This window comes from Diabrotica virgifera, chromosome 6 (genome assembly GCF_917563875.1).
Source record: "Diabrotica virgifera virgifera chromosome 6, PGI_DIABVI_V3a".
Classification (NCBI taxonomy): Eukaryota; Metazoa; Arthropoda; class Insecta; order Coleoptera; family Chrysomelidae; genus Diabrotica; species Diabrotica virgifera.
Genome location: NC_065448.1, coordinates 22497933 through 22511740, shown reverse-complemented (window position 1 = coordinate 22511740; position 13808 = coordinate 22497933).

Here is a 13808-nt window from a genome sequence, read left to right as displayed (position 1 = left end):
ACCTCTTACCATTGTGAAGACTATGAAAATTGTTTTAGACTTTCAGTCTTCTTCTTGTAAAAGTTGCAAACTTGTAAATCGCAAAAATTAGGTGGAAAAATTTAAAATTTATCAATTTGATCACGTCTATGTTAAACTATAGAGTCCAAAAGAAGTGTTATGGGAAGTTCTAGATGTAGACGTGTTATAGAAAAAAAAAATGGTAAAACTTTTAATTTTAAGAAAAACGTGTTTGTAAATTAATTTTTGTAAAAAAAGTAAATTTTTTTAAATCTATGCAATAACTTCGCCAAACTTTCTATGCATAGTCAAATTTGATTTTTTAATAAAAAAATAAGTAATCGTGTGGGGGAAAATAAATATGCCATTTTAATTGCCTATTTGCCTTATTTGTAAAATTCATATTAGAGTTTTCAAAAAACGTATACAAGGTGAAATTTTTCCTAAGACCCAAATAAAGTAATTTTTTAAATCCGGGCCTGATTTTTTCTAGTTTGAATAAATCAGTTGATTAGGTGATAATATAAATTAAATATTTGTTCAAAAAAAATTCATTTTTGTAATAAAAATTATTTTGTTTTTAATCTATGGTTCACTTTACCAAACATTTAATTATTCATAGTCAAATTTGATTTTTTTTATAAAAAATTAAGTAATGGTGTAGGGAAAAAAAGTAAATATTCCATTTTAATTGCCTATTTGTTTAATTTGTAAAAATCATATTAGAGTTTTCAAAAAGCGTATACAGGGTGAAATTTTTTCTAAGACCAAAACGAACTTATTTTTTAAATCCGGGCCTGATTTTTTTCTTGTTTGAATAAATCAGTTGATTGGTGGTAACATAAATTAAATATTTGTTAAAAAAAAATTAATTTTGGTAATAAAAGTTAATTTTGTTAAATCTATGGTTCACTTTACCAAAGTTTTAATTCATAATCAAATTTGATTTTTTTATAAAAAATTAAGCAATCGTGTGCGGAAAAAAATAAATATAGTATTTTAATTGCCTATTTGTCTAATTTGTAAAATTCATATTAGAGTTTTCAAAAAGCTTATACAGGGTGAAATTTTTTCTAAGACCCAAACGAACTAATTTTTTTAAAGCCGGACCTGGTTTTTTTCTAGTTTAAATAAATAAGTTGATTAGGTGGCAATAGTGTAACGACTGACCAAAATAAGAGACACATCGATCAGACCGTTCAAAAATTATGACGAATAAAAATTTCTGTCAAAATGCGAAACTCGCCCTGTATATTATTAAACAATGGGAGCAGACACTTTTTAATGGTCATTTGTTATTCCCCATAGGGGCCTCTATCCGAGGTAGGAGTATGTACAGTTCCTCATGACTCACCCTGTATACAGTAATGTCTCGTTTTATGCGGTGGATACGTTCTTCAGAAAAGCGCATATAAAAAAATCGCATAAAAAAAGATTTTACTTGCATTGAAAAAGTAAGGATACGTTCCGTGATTTTCTAAAATCACATAAAATGGTGGACGTTTGTCCACCAAAAATTGTGTCTTTGATGTTTTTTTTTCTTCATTGGGCCAAATAAAATCTTAAAGAAGAAATTAAAAACGCAGACTAACGATATTGAGATTGCAAAAAGCTCTTCTAATGGAAAATAAAACTTTACGACACTTAATTAAATGTTTCAATCCAGAAATCAAAATGTGCTGTTTATTATACTGCAACTTGAAATCAGCAACATTTAAATTTAATTTCAAAACAATTGCAGGTTATATAGGTCTGGATCCCGCGTATGAAAAAAAAGTTGACTAATAGCAAGCTGAAAATTGGTTAATAGCTTAAGGGTGTCTAGTCGGACAAACTTTGATATATGGGAACACTGAAACAGGGGAAGTTTTAATTGTGGAACAGGTTAAAAATTTGGAACGGTCAGACCACGAAAACGTCACATGTATTTTGTCCGACAGAACTTCCAATTGATTGATAAATAGCAGTCTGATTTTTGCATTAGAGTTTAATGAAAGGGTAACGAATCAATTGGAAGTTCTATCGGAAAAAATACATGTGACGTTTTCGTGGTATGACCGTTCCAAATGTTTAACCTGTTCCATAATTAAAACTTCCCCTGTTCCAGTGTTCCCATATATCAAAGTTTGTCCGAATAGACACCCTTAAGCTACTAACAAATTTTCAGCTTGCTATTAATCAACTTTTTTTATACGCGGGACCCAGAACTAATACCTTTCAAGGCGAAATTCAGATTGATATAATAGCTGCATGGTACATCATGTAACAAGGGGAATACCCGAACTGCAAACTCTCAGACTACTGGATGGGAATAGTTAATGTTAATTATTATACTAAATTGTTAATAATATACATTTTTGAATGAAATACCAACCGCATAACTTCAAAATCGCATAAAAATAATCCGCATAAAAAGAGACCTTACTCTATTAGGTCTCTTTACCTAGAAAAAACAGAGTTATAGCTAATGAAAAATAGGTTCATATTTGAAAAATTCCAAATAGAATATTTCAATGTGAAATATCCAAATAATGAATCATTCTTGGGCAAAACTCATTACAACTTTTTCAAAGTGTTTATAAAAAGCTTTATTTCTGTTTTTATAAAAAAAATTTCTAGCATGAAATGTAAGCAAGTTACGCTCAAAATAAAGTTGGCCCCTTTTGTTTTGACAAAAAAAATCATGAAGATCACCCCCCAAATTAGCAACTTAAATGAAATTAATCGTTACCGCTTCACAAGTTACTTTGATTATGTTGTGTTTATGTGATCTGTAATTTTCATGGATTCAAAGTGCTTATTTTTGCATTTTTTCTATTTGTTCATTTTCATAGGCTCTCTTTTTATTTCTACATATCTTGTCTGCTTTCCGTCTTGCGACTTTAAATCGTCTTTCCCGTGTTCTTCTTTTTATGTACATTTTGTGTGCTTCATTTCTTTCCTCTATTGCTTGTCTGCACTCGTCATCAAACCATGCTCCTCTTCTCTCCTTTTTCTTGTTTTCCAGTGTGGACACTGCTGCTGCCAGTACTTCTGTTTAATATTACTCCATTTGCCCTCTATGGAGTGCAGTTCTAGCGTCCTTAACTCATTTGCGACTTCTTGTCCGAACTTCTTTTTACATTCCTGAATCTTCAGTTTTTCCAGGTCCAGTTTGTTTGTTCTTTGTTGTCTTTCGTTTCTTTCCCTGTTAACTCTGCAACTAAATTTGGTTTGTAGTAAAAGATGGTCTGATCCACAGCATGCTCCTCGTCGTGTTCTCACATCGGAGATACTACTGGCTGCCCTTTTTTCTATCAGAACATGGTCAATTTGGTTAGTTGTGGTTCCATCTGGTGAAATCCATGTCATTTTGTATATGTCTTTATGTGGGAAGCATGTGGAACTTATAACCATGTTTTTTCTGGAGGCAAAATTTATCAAAAACTCCCCATTCTCGCTTGTTTTATTTTGCAGTGAGTGTTTTCCTATTGTGCCACAGGACTGCGGCTCCTTGCCTATTTTAGCATTCGTATCACCCATTATAATCTTAACACAGACACATTATCTACATTTTATTACAAAATGCACATAAAGATTACAAATTGATATCTACATCTCTCAGAAATTCATTAAAACCATGGCTAATGCTTACAAGATCGGAGCCAAGTACCACCCAGCGCCTATTATAAATATTTATTTGTTAAGAGTATTAATAATTTTGTTTTATAATTTTTGAACACGTTTCCGGATTGAAAATCGAAATGTCAAAACAAATATGAAATTTAATTCTCATGAACCAATAAAATTACTCATTGAATATACTTCCTCCCAATGTAACCGCTATTATAAACCAGGGCATTTAGGAAGTAATAATCGATTTTTACATAAAGCACCTAGAGAGTTGCAACCTTTTGCATTGTATTCAGGATGACTTCAGGAAAAAAGTCTACAATAGAAAAATTGGTAGAAATGCATAATTGCATTTTAAAGTGCATAGCATGCATTCAAAAGTGTTTAAACATGTGAATATTAGTAAGGGAATATTAGTAAGTTTTAAGGGACATATTTTGTTAGTCAGTGGGTTTTTGGGGTCACTGAACAAAAGTACGCAATCAAAACCGACCCCCGAAGCACCTGGTGCGCAGAGATACTGTTAAGACAAGTCGCACATTAAGACACATGCCACACAACCCACGCAGGGCAACACAAACAACAAATTGCACGAAATTCATGGGCTGAATCGGCTACACGCAGATTGTCACACAATTCACACAGTAGTCGTGTTGCTATCTACGTTCCCAATCATGGAAAATTTTCAGTTCTGAGTCTGACAAGCGCGCACGCACACGATTCTGTGCGTGCCTGTGTTGGCGGGCATTCGTATCATCCGCTGCGCTGTGTCTTAAGTACAAGTAATGTGGTCGTGCAATATTGTCAGCACGATACAGAAAGCTGGCATGTGCTGCCCTGCGTGGGCTACGTGGCATGTGTCTCAAAGGCACGTCATCTGGAGTTTCGAGAATTTTTAGCACTAAATTAATGCAAATAGATTACTCGGGGGGTTTTTGGGTTGCTAAATACGCCTACGCCATCAGAAGCAATCTCGGAAACCGAAAAAGTTTTGAAATTTCAGAATATGACGTGAAAATCAGTCACCCTGGGGACTAGGTGCTCCGAGGTTGGTCCTGATGGCGTATTCGTGTTAAACGACCCCAAAAACCTCCAAGTAATCTGTTTGCATCAATTTGGTGACGAAAACCCTCAAAATTTTAGAAGATAATGTGCCTCAGCAGTCACCTTGGGCACCAGGTGATTCGGTAGTCGATTGCAATGCCATGTTCAGCTAACCCAAAAACCCCCGAGTAATCTGTTTGTATCAATTTAGGCCCGAAAACCCTCGAAATTACAGAAGAGGTACCTTAGCAGTAACCCTGAGCACGGGTGCATCGGGGGTCGGTTCTGATTCCGTATTCGTGTTCAGTGATCCAGAAAACCCCGAATAACAAAGTCTGGCCCTTAATATACTGATTTTGACATGTTTATACACTTTTGGATGCCTGTTATGCACTTTAAAATGCAATTATGCATTTCCACCCATTTTTCTATTAACTTTTTTTGCAAACTTTTTTTCTGACATCATCCCTAACACAATGCAAAAAGTTACAACTCGATAGGTACCGACTGCATTTAAAAATCGATTTATTCCGATCTTTTTCGTACCTACCAAATGCCCTGGTCTACTAGTTTAATAATCCGAATCAAACCATTTCTAATTATTCACCAACACTTAAAATTAATAAACACACCGTTTCAAGTTCACCGCTACCAAATGGGTGTGGTGCTTTTGGTCAGTTTCATTATTCAACCTCTGTAAAATACGGATTACAGATGTACAGATAGAAATACCGTAACCTTATTAATAATTACGGGTTTTTTTTGTAACTTCCGTTTTGAAGGATATCGAAACACGATCGAATTCTTTTGTTATTAGGTATTGAATATATTAAATGCATATCCTTAATAAAGATTACGGGATATGGGTAGTAGCTGGTGTTAGGTGGTACAGTAGGCCTTGATTTTGGTGTTGCAAAAAAATTGATAATGTGTTTTACGTAAAAAAAATTAACAAACATTTTACATAGCTGTTTTGTGTGCTATTTTTATTAGTAGATTTAGATAATTACTTTATAATTAACATTAATAACTAACAAAATTAAAGTTTGATTTTACTTTTTTTTATCATTATGGTTGATTCACTGATTGATTTTTTGGATGTTTTTGATGTTTTGGATGTTTGACAAGAGGTCGTAATAGCACCCCCAAAGAGGCACTTCTTCATTAGGATTTTAACTGCCCCCAAAGTAGTTTGACCTCCAGATGTAATTATCTCTTTTGTTATTTCGTCGTCTCCAGATTTTTCATTTTTTAAAATTTTAAAGCATTTACTTTAGGTTCCATATTAAATTCAATTAACGTTGGCAATTAAATTGGCCAGTTGGTCACGATCTTCAGCTAATCGGTATAATTGTTCGGCACTGCGTATTCCTCTCCATTTGCGAGTTTTATTGAGCCATGACACCTTTTATGTGCAGGATTTTGTACCGGTCTCCTCTAACAACATTCCCTAGGTCTAAACTTTTTAAAGTTATACTTCTTTAGGCGCGATTGAGAGTAAAATTTCATAATACTGTGCGCATGCGCACACAGACAGTATAGCGTTTAGTTGCTAAATCTTTCTAGATATGTATAAATATATCAGTGCAAGAAAAGGTGTGAAATAGATATTTTCCTAACAAGTGCAGAAAGTCATTCTTTTCCGCACGCGACTGCAGTTTGCCGAACGACGCGAAGCGGGAGTTCGGCAAGCAGTCGAGTGCGGAAAAAAGACTTTCTGCAAGAGTTAGGAACAATATTTTTTCTAAGAGTCTTTAAAAAATTACCAAATCTTAATTAATTAATTTAATTAATATGAAAATACATACACAAATTAATTCTTTGACAAGGTTGTCAAAACCAAACTTTCAATATAATTAGTTAGCATGACGACGATCTTGGTTTCCATGACGATGATTTAAAATGACTGTTATTGTCTACCGATTTGACTTTCGAATATTATGTCAAAATAATTTTATTTCATCGAATTGTCGCGTTAATTGCATTAAAACAGGAACAATATAAGATATATTTGAAATAAATTAGTAAATAATATCTAAATATTAGTTTATTGCATGTATTATAATTACTTTAAGGCCATATTAACATATCTAAATTAACACGCGTGCGGAAAAGTAAAAACCGCGTGCGGAAAAGTAACACGCGTGCGGAAAAGTGAAACTTTCTAAACTAAAATGCGTGCGCGAAAGTAGACATTTTTGCACGCTCGTAGAAAAAAAGTATATTAGTGTTTTTAGTAAATATATTTATTATAATTTTTGTGTCTTTGGTTTTGCCTTCCTCAGGAGTAACGCAGGGCCGCCGAGCGAGGTAAGTTTTTTTTTGCTCTTCACTTAATGTCCATAATAGGTTTAATTAATTCTCGGCTATATTTAACATGACCTTTAGTTGATTTGCTGTAAAGTTTTAACAGCAACAAATCACAAAGTCAAATGCTGCAGTGCAGTCAGATAACTATGGATATGGAGATTAAAAATATATCAGGGCTTCTAAAAGATTTACAAAAAATCAGAAATTGATTGAAGAATATAAAGAGTCAGAATCTAAAGGGCTCAGATCTTCCATTGTTAAAGAATCTAAATTAGTTACCAGCAATTATGGAGTAAATCCAGAATTTACATAAAATAAAGAAAAACGGCGCAAGAAGCCAGTGAGATTTTTTGATGATTGCCTGGGCCCAGTAGTGATGCGACTGGTAATTTTGAGTCCGGCGCAATATTTCGCTGTGAACTATTTAATTTTGTCAAGTAATAAGCAATTTAACCAGAATATTTAATGCGGAAAATGTAATTCATTCGCTATTTAAAATTTTGTGGACATTCCGAGATGACGATGACGAGAATATTAAGAAAAAAATTGATATATTGCGCGAGTTTTATAAAGAAGATATCAGTGAAAAATTGATAGATGAAATTTTTCATTTAAGAGCCATATACAAGGATAATATTGGTAAATCTTAACTTTCTCCAATCTTCTTCTTTACGTACCATCTCCGCGACGAAGGTTGGCAATCATCATTGCTATTCTAACTTTTGACACTACAACCTGAAAGAGTTCAGTTGAGCTCTATCCAAACCATTCTCTAAGATTTCTCTGCCAGGACATTTTTCTCAATTTCTCCAATAGATTTACTTAAAACATTAAACATCTCAAATTAGATTCATTATTTCCTAACGTCGTTATTGCGTTAAGAATATTTTTCACATTGATGGTGACAGTCGCAGAAGCGAAAATATCCTTTAGTTTTCTTTCCCGCATAAAGGCTGTGATATCTACCATGAAACAGGATTGGTTAACTCGCCTATCAACTTTGTGCATTAAGAATGATTTGGTAAAATCATGCGATTTTTCGAAAGTTATAGACATCTTTTTCAATCAGAAAACTCGAAAAGCACCTGTATTATAAATATTTTCACTATTACAAATATAATCAAAATTTAATAAAATTTATATTTGAAGTTTCTTATTACATATTTTTACTATTGATAATTTTATTTCTATAAAAGTTAAACAATTTTTTCGCTCTTCACTTTTTGTCGGGGGCCCGTTCGCCACTTTTTACCGGGGCCCGCTCATTCCTCTCGGCGGCCCTAAGAGTAAGATGAATATTATTAAAACATTTTCTTATATATTTATTATACTTCACACCTTGTCTGTTTGTTACTGTGAATTGTCATTAGGTAGGTACGTCCAAACCAGTGGCGGCTCGTGATTTTTACAAAAGGGGAGGCTATACCTAACTGTAAAATATCTAGACAAATTTGCACTAGCATAAAATTAGCGCCAAAAAATGTATTTTAAGGCCCCATTTTTTGACCATATTTTATTTACATTTCATAATATCATCCTAATTCATAATTTCATGATATCATATCATTTTAAAAATAATTAGTCTAATTGTAAAAGTTTAATACCAAAGTTTGTGTCGTTTATTTGTTAACAATTCCATCTATTTGTAAATAGATACCTCGCATATCAAAATAAATACAATCAAGTATATTCAAATGGGAAATAAGCCACAATTTTACCTAAAGATGATTTTATTAACGTTTCGACGCCCAAGTCGGGTGTCGTTGTCAAAATACAAAATACATTATTTTGTATTTTGACAACGACACCCGACTTGGGCGTCGAAACGTTAATAAAATCATTTTTAGGTAAAATTGTGGCTTATTTCCCATTTGAATATACTTGATTATAAAAATGCCACAAGAAAATAGCTTCAGAACAACATTAAAATAAATACAGATTTGAAGTTTTGCAGTCCATACATAATGAAGCTTCAAATTTTTTAAGATACTCAACTGAATTTTTTTAATTCTAAACGCGGCCTACTGCTAATTCAAAAACACCATAAATTACCGATATCTTGCTTTGAGTTAGAGATATCGGAAAAAGTTATTTGAGCAAGTTGTTCCAAATATTATTATAACCTCACATACCAAATTTCATAACAAAATTCGCACTTTTAGATTTTTCATTATGTATTTTTAGTCAGGACCCTAAAATTCGTTGTCCCGAGACGCACGCAACCACGCAACGGAGCCGATAAGCTATTCTGCCTCCCTTGGTATATCTCCGGGCAGCGCGTGATGGCACCGTAGATGCCACTGTTAAAAGAACGGGTCTCCTTAAACGCCTGCTGCGCTGCACGGAGCATTAGCAACGGAGATTGTTGGGCTTCTCGGCTCCGTGCTCCGTTCATGCATCTCGGGATAACCCAGGGTCCTGCCTACAATAATATGTAATAAAACTGAGACGCGATCATGCGTTCTAATGCTAATGCTCCGTACGTATGGATAATTAGTGATAATATGGAATTTACACGTTGTATAATAGTGAGAGTTGTACTTGTTGTTTTCGCGATTCATGATAAACAAAACAGTGTAGAGTGTGTAAAAAATTTATGGGGAGGCTGAGCCTCCCTTGCCTCCTCTGACGAGCCGCCACTGGTCCAAACCGATACAGACACAGTCGTCGTAGCGTGTTTGGTATAGCATTCGGCCAGAGATCGACAGGTCTTGAGTTCGAATCCAGTGCAATCCTATACTTTTTTTTTATTTTTTTAAAAGCGGTAAGCACAAAATTAGTTTGATGTTTAAAAAAATTAAAACAAACTGTTTAAAGTATATTAAATATAAAGTCCCTCAAATGGTTGGTGTCCACCTTTGTAACAATCCCAAAAACAATATACGCCAAAGATTGTTCGGACTATAGGACAATATCACTAATAAGCCATACCCTCAAAATATTTCTAAAGGTGATTCATGGAAGATTATACAGAAAGCTAGAATATGATATGGATGATACCCAATTTGGGTTCCGAAAAGGAATTGGAACAAGAGAAGCATTGTTTGCGTTTAATGTCCTCTCTCAAAGATGCTTAGATATGAACCTGGATATTTATTCCTGTTTCATCGACTTCGAAAAAGCGTTCGACAGGGTCCGACATGAAAAACTAATAGAATTATTGAAAAACAGAGATATAGACAGACGAGATTTACGAATTATCATCAATTTGTATTGGAATCAAAAGGCCAATATAAAGATAGAAGAAAAGGAGTCCGAGAATATTGATATAAAGAGAGGAGTAAGACAGGGTTGTGTTCTGTCGCCGCTACTGTTTAACCTGTACAGTGAAGGCATATTTCAGGAAGCGATAGCGGAGCTAAGTGATGGAATCTCTATAAACGGAAGAATAGTAAATAACATAAGATTCGCTGATGACACCGTTATAATGGCAGACACCCTGGAATCACTACAAGAATTACTAAATAGAAATAACGATTATTGCATTCGATACGGACTAAAAATAAACAAGAAAAAAACTAAATTTATGATTGTCTCAAAAACAGAACATGGAAATAAAAGGTTAATGAAGAGCAAACCCAAATAGAAAAAGTTAAGACATACAAATATCTGGGAACCTGTGTTGATGACAAAAATGACCAAAGCAAAGAAATTAAAGTCCGAATTGAAACTGCAAGGCAAGCATTTATAAATATGAAAACACTGCTTACAAACAAAGACCTTCAGTTGCCTCTCAGATTGAGGGCTCTAAGATGCTACATATTTTCTATATTGCTATACGGAATGGAAGCTTGGACATTGAAGAGATAACACATAAGAAGAAAAGAACCGTTCGAAATGTGGTGTTACAGAAGAATATTGAAAATTCAGTGGGTTCAAAGGATTACCAATGTTAAAGTGCTACGACGTTTAAATAAGGAGTTAGAAATTATGAAAAGTATAAAAACTAGAAAACTGGAATATTTGGGTCACATTACCAGAGGAGAAAAATATGAGTTGCTGAGAATTATTATGCAAGGAAGGATCCAAGGAAGAAGAGGCATAGGAAGAAGACGCATCTCCTGGCTGAGGAACCTTAGAGAATGGTTTAACTGTAGTTCATTACAACTATTCAGAGCAGCAGCCAACAAAGTGATCATAGCCATTATGATATTCAACCTCCGATAGGAGAGGGAACTTTAAGAAGAAGAAGAAATATAAGGTAGGTATATTATTTTTAAGAAATCATTGTATAATAGAAGTATAACTTCTTACGTGCGTACAAAGTACACACACATTCTTTTTTTATTTTATTAGTGAATAACTCATTAACGAAATTTGCTCTATTTAACACAGCTTCCTTCATTGGTCTGCATCCAGTATCCAGGATGTTTGGACCATTATTCTATACAACTTCATCTCAAACGCATAAAGGCGATTGATCGTATCGGACTTCAAAGTCCAAATCTCGGAGCTATGTAACAGCAATGACCAAATATAGCATTTGATCATTCTTCGACGTAATTTTAGGTTTAAGCGTGATTACAGAAAAATTATTTCATTTACATAAACGTTGTGCGAGCTGCTTCAATTCTGCATTTGATCACTTTACTTGGATATATGTAGTTGCACTGTAATGTAGCATCTCAGATCAAGGGCGCCCACATAAAAACTTTTAGGGGGGGGGCAAACGTGAAGATGTTGCACATTACATTTTGTATATTTCGGGTCACAATATATACAGTAGACTCCCTCTATACGAACACGGATATAACGAGGTTTCGCTTATAACGAGGCATATTAGGTGTCCCATGAAATTCCTATTGAACTATAACGCTCTATAACGAGGCATATTTGTTACAACGAGGAAACATGAAATCGAAGAATACATCGTGTTCTTTACCTGTTTTTAGGGTTGTCTTCTTCTTCTTCTTCAGCCTGTGTTCGTCCACTGCTGGACATAGGCCTCTTCCATTTGCTTCCATCAATTTCTACTCTTGGCAATTCTCATCCACTGCTTGCCCGCGACTTGTTTGGTATCATCTGCCCACCTCTTCTGCGGTCTGCCTACTAATCGCTTTTAGGGTTGTAATGGTCATAAATAAATAAATGCCTTAACTGCCTGTACATAGAAATTCCCAACATCTGTCTTATTATCGAGGCCAGTGCTGTAATAAACTCGGCCACCTGTAATAAACTTCTGCCTGTTTATCGACCGATATTGAATATTATAGGAAATTTACAATTTATTACGGCGAAGTCTCATTGTTCACTGTTCAGGTTGACCATCGACACGTAATAAACTACGTAAGAGGCATCAAAACATTTCAATATTATTGTTGTTTGATATAACGAGATCCGCTTATAACGAGATAATTAGTCCACCATTTCAGTTCTCGTTATAGAGGGAGTCTACTGTAGTTTAAACCACCTAAAAAACCTAGTTTGAACCCTGTTGTGAGAAATTATTCATACATTTAAATACTAGACCCAGTTTTTAAATGGAAATGTCATGGTTACCACAAAAGTTGCGCCGCTCTTTAAAACCCGTTTGAAAAGAATACAATTCTTGCAAACCCCTGCTTTCAACTTTGGCGAGTAGACTAACCATAAGTATGTGTCGAACCAAGTTTTTACTTTAAAATCTTAAAAAGGAGCCCCCTTTATTTTTGCAGATTTAGAATCCTTATGAAAAATAAGTCACATATATTCCAAACATTTTTAGAATCGTTGATAGATGGCGCAAATAAATCGCATTTTCCGATTATAGTCAATATAGTTATATATCAACAATTCTAAAAAAAGTTTCGAATAAATGTTACTTATTTTTTGAGGAGGAAACTCAACCTGCAATAAAAAACGGGGGTTCCTATTTAATATTTTAAAGTTAACTCTCACCCCACCTCCAGAGTGTGGAATGAAAAATCCTGTTTGGTGTCATTCTATAGATTTTTGAAAAATATTAAACACGTGTTTTTTAGTTTTTCATTTGGAAGTATATTTCTCGAGATATTAGACCGTTTCTATAATTTTACTATGGTATCACGATATATCGTTTTTTCCGATTATAGCGCTATCTATTTATTTCGAATAAGATTTGCTTATTTTTACAAGGAAAATCCAGATCTTCAACAAAAATTAGGGATTCCATTAAAGATTTTAAATTTACCCCCCGCTCCCCACACAGGGGTTGAAGTGGTGAACTTGTTCAGTGTCATCGCATAGATTTTTGAGAAATATTTAACATGTATTTTTCAGTTTTTCGATCCGATGTTCATTTCGCGAATTATTCGACCTTTCCGCTACTTTTGGGACACCCTGTATATAACACTCATTCGTCATGAAAGATCATCTGTTTTCATTTAAATAAAATTGTTCTGTTCATCATAATGTACACTTTAAAAATAATCTACTTACTAAAAAAAACTTTTGCAAACTAAAATTTGACTAACTATGTTCAATAAATTTTAAAAATTATTTTTCAATATGAATTTATTTCTGCTTATGCTGTTAGGTGTACACAAAACTTATTAGAAAACAAATATAATCACTTCACAGATTTTACACTTTATCTTTATAGTGCCAGTTCTCAAATACAAATGGCTCATTAGTGATTATCGGTCAGAGATCGGATTTCTTGCTAATATGAGTTTCTTTGCAGTATTATAAATAAAAAAATGATTCATTTAATTTGTAATTTTGGGTATCGATTACAGTATATATTATATTCCCATGTTTCTAATCTCTTTTAATGTTTTTGTTAATAGCACACCGTGACTGTGCGAAATGTGTATTAAGCACATTCCATATAGACCGCTGTCGCAGACACACAGACACACAGATTTTCTGTTAAACTATTAATT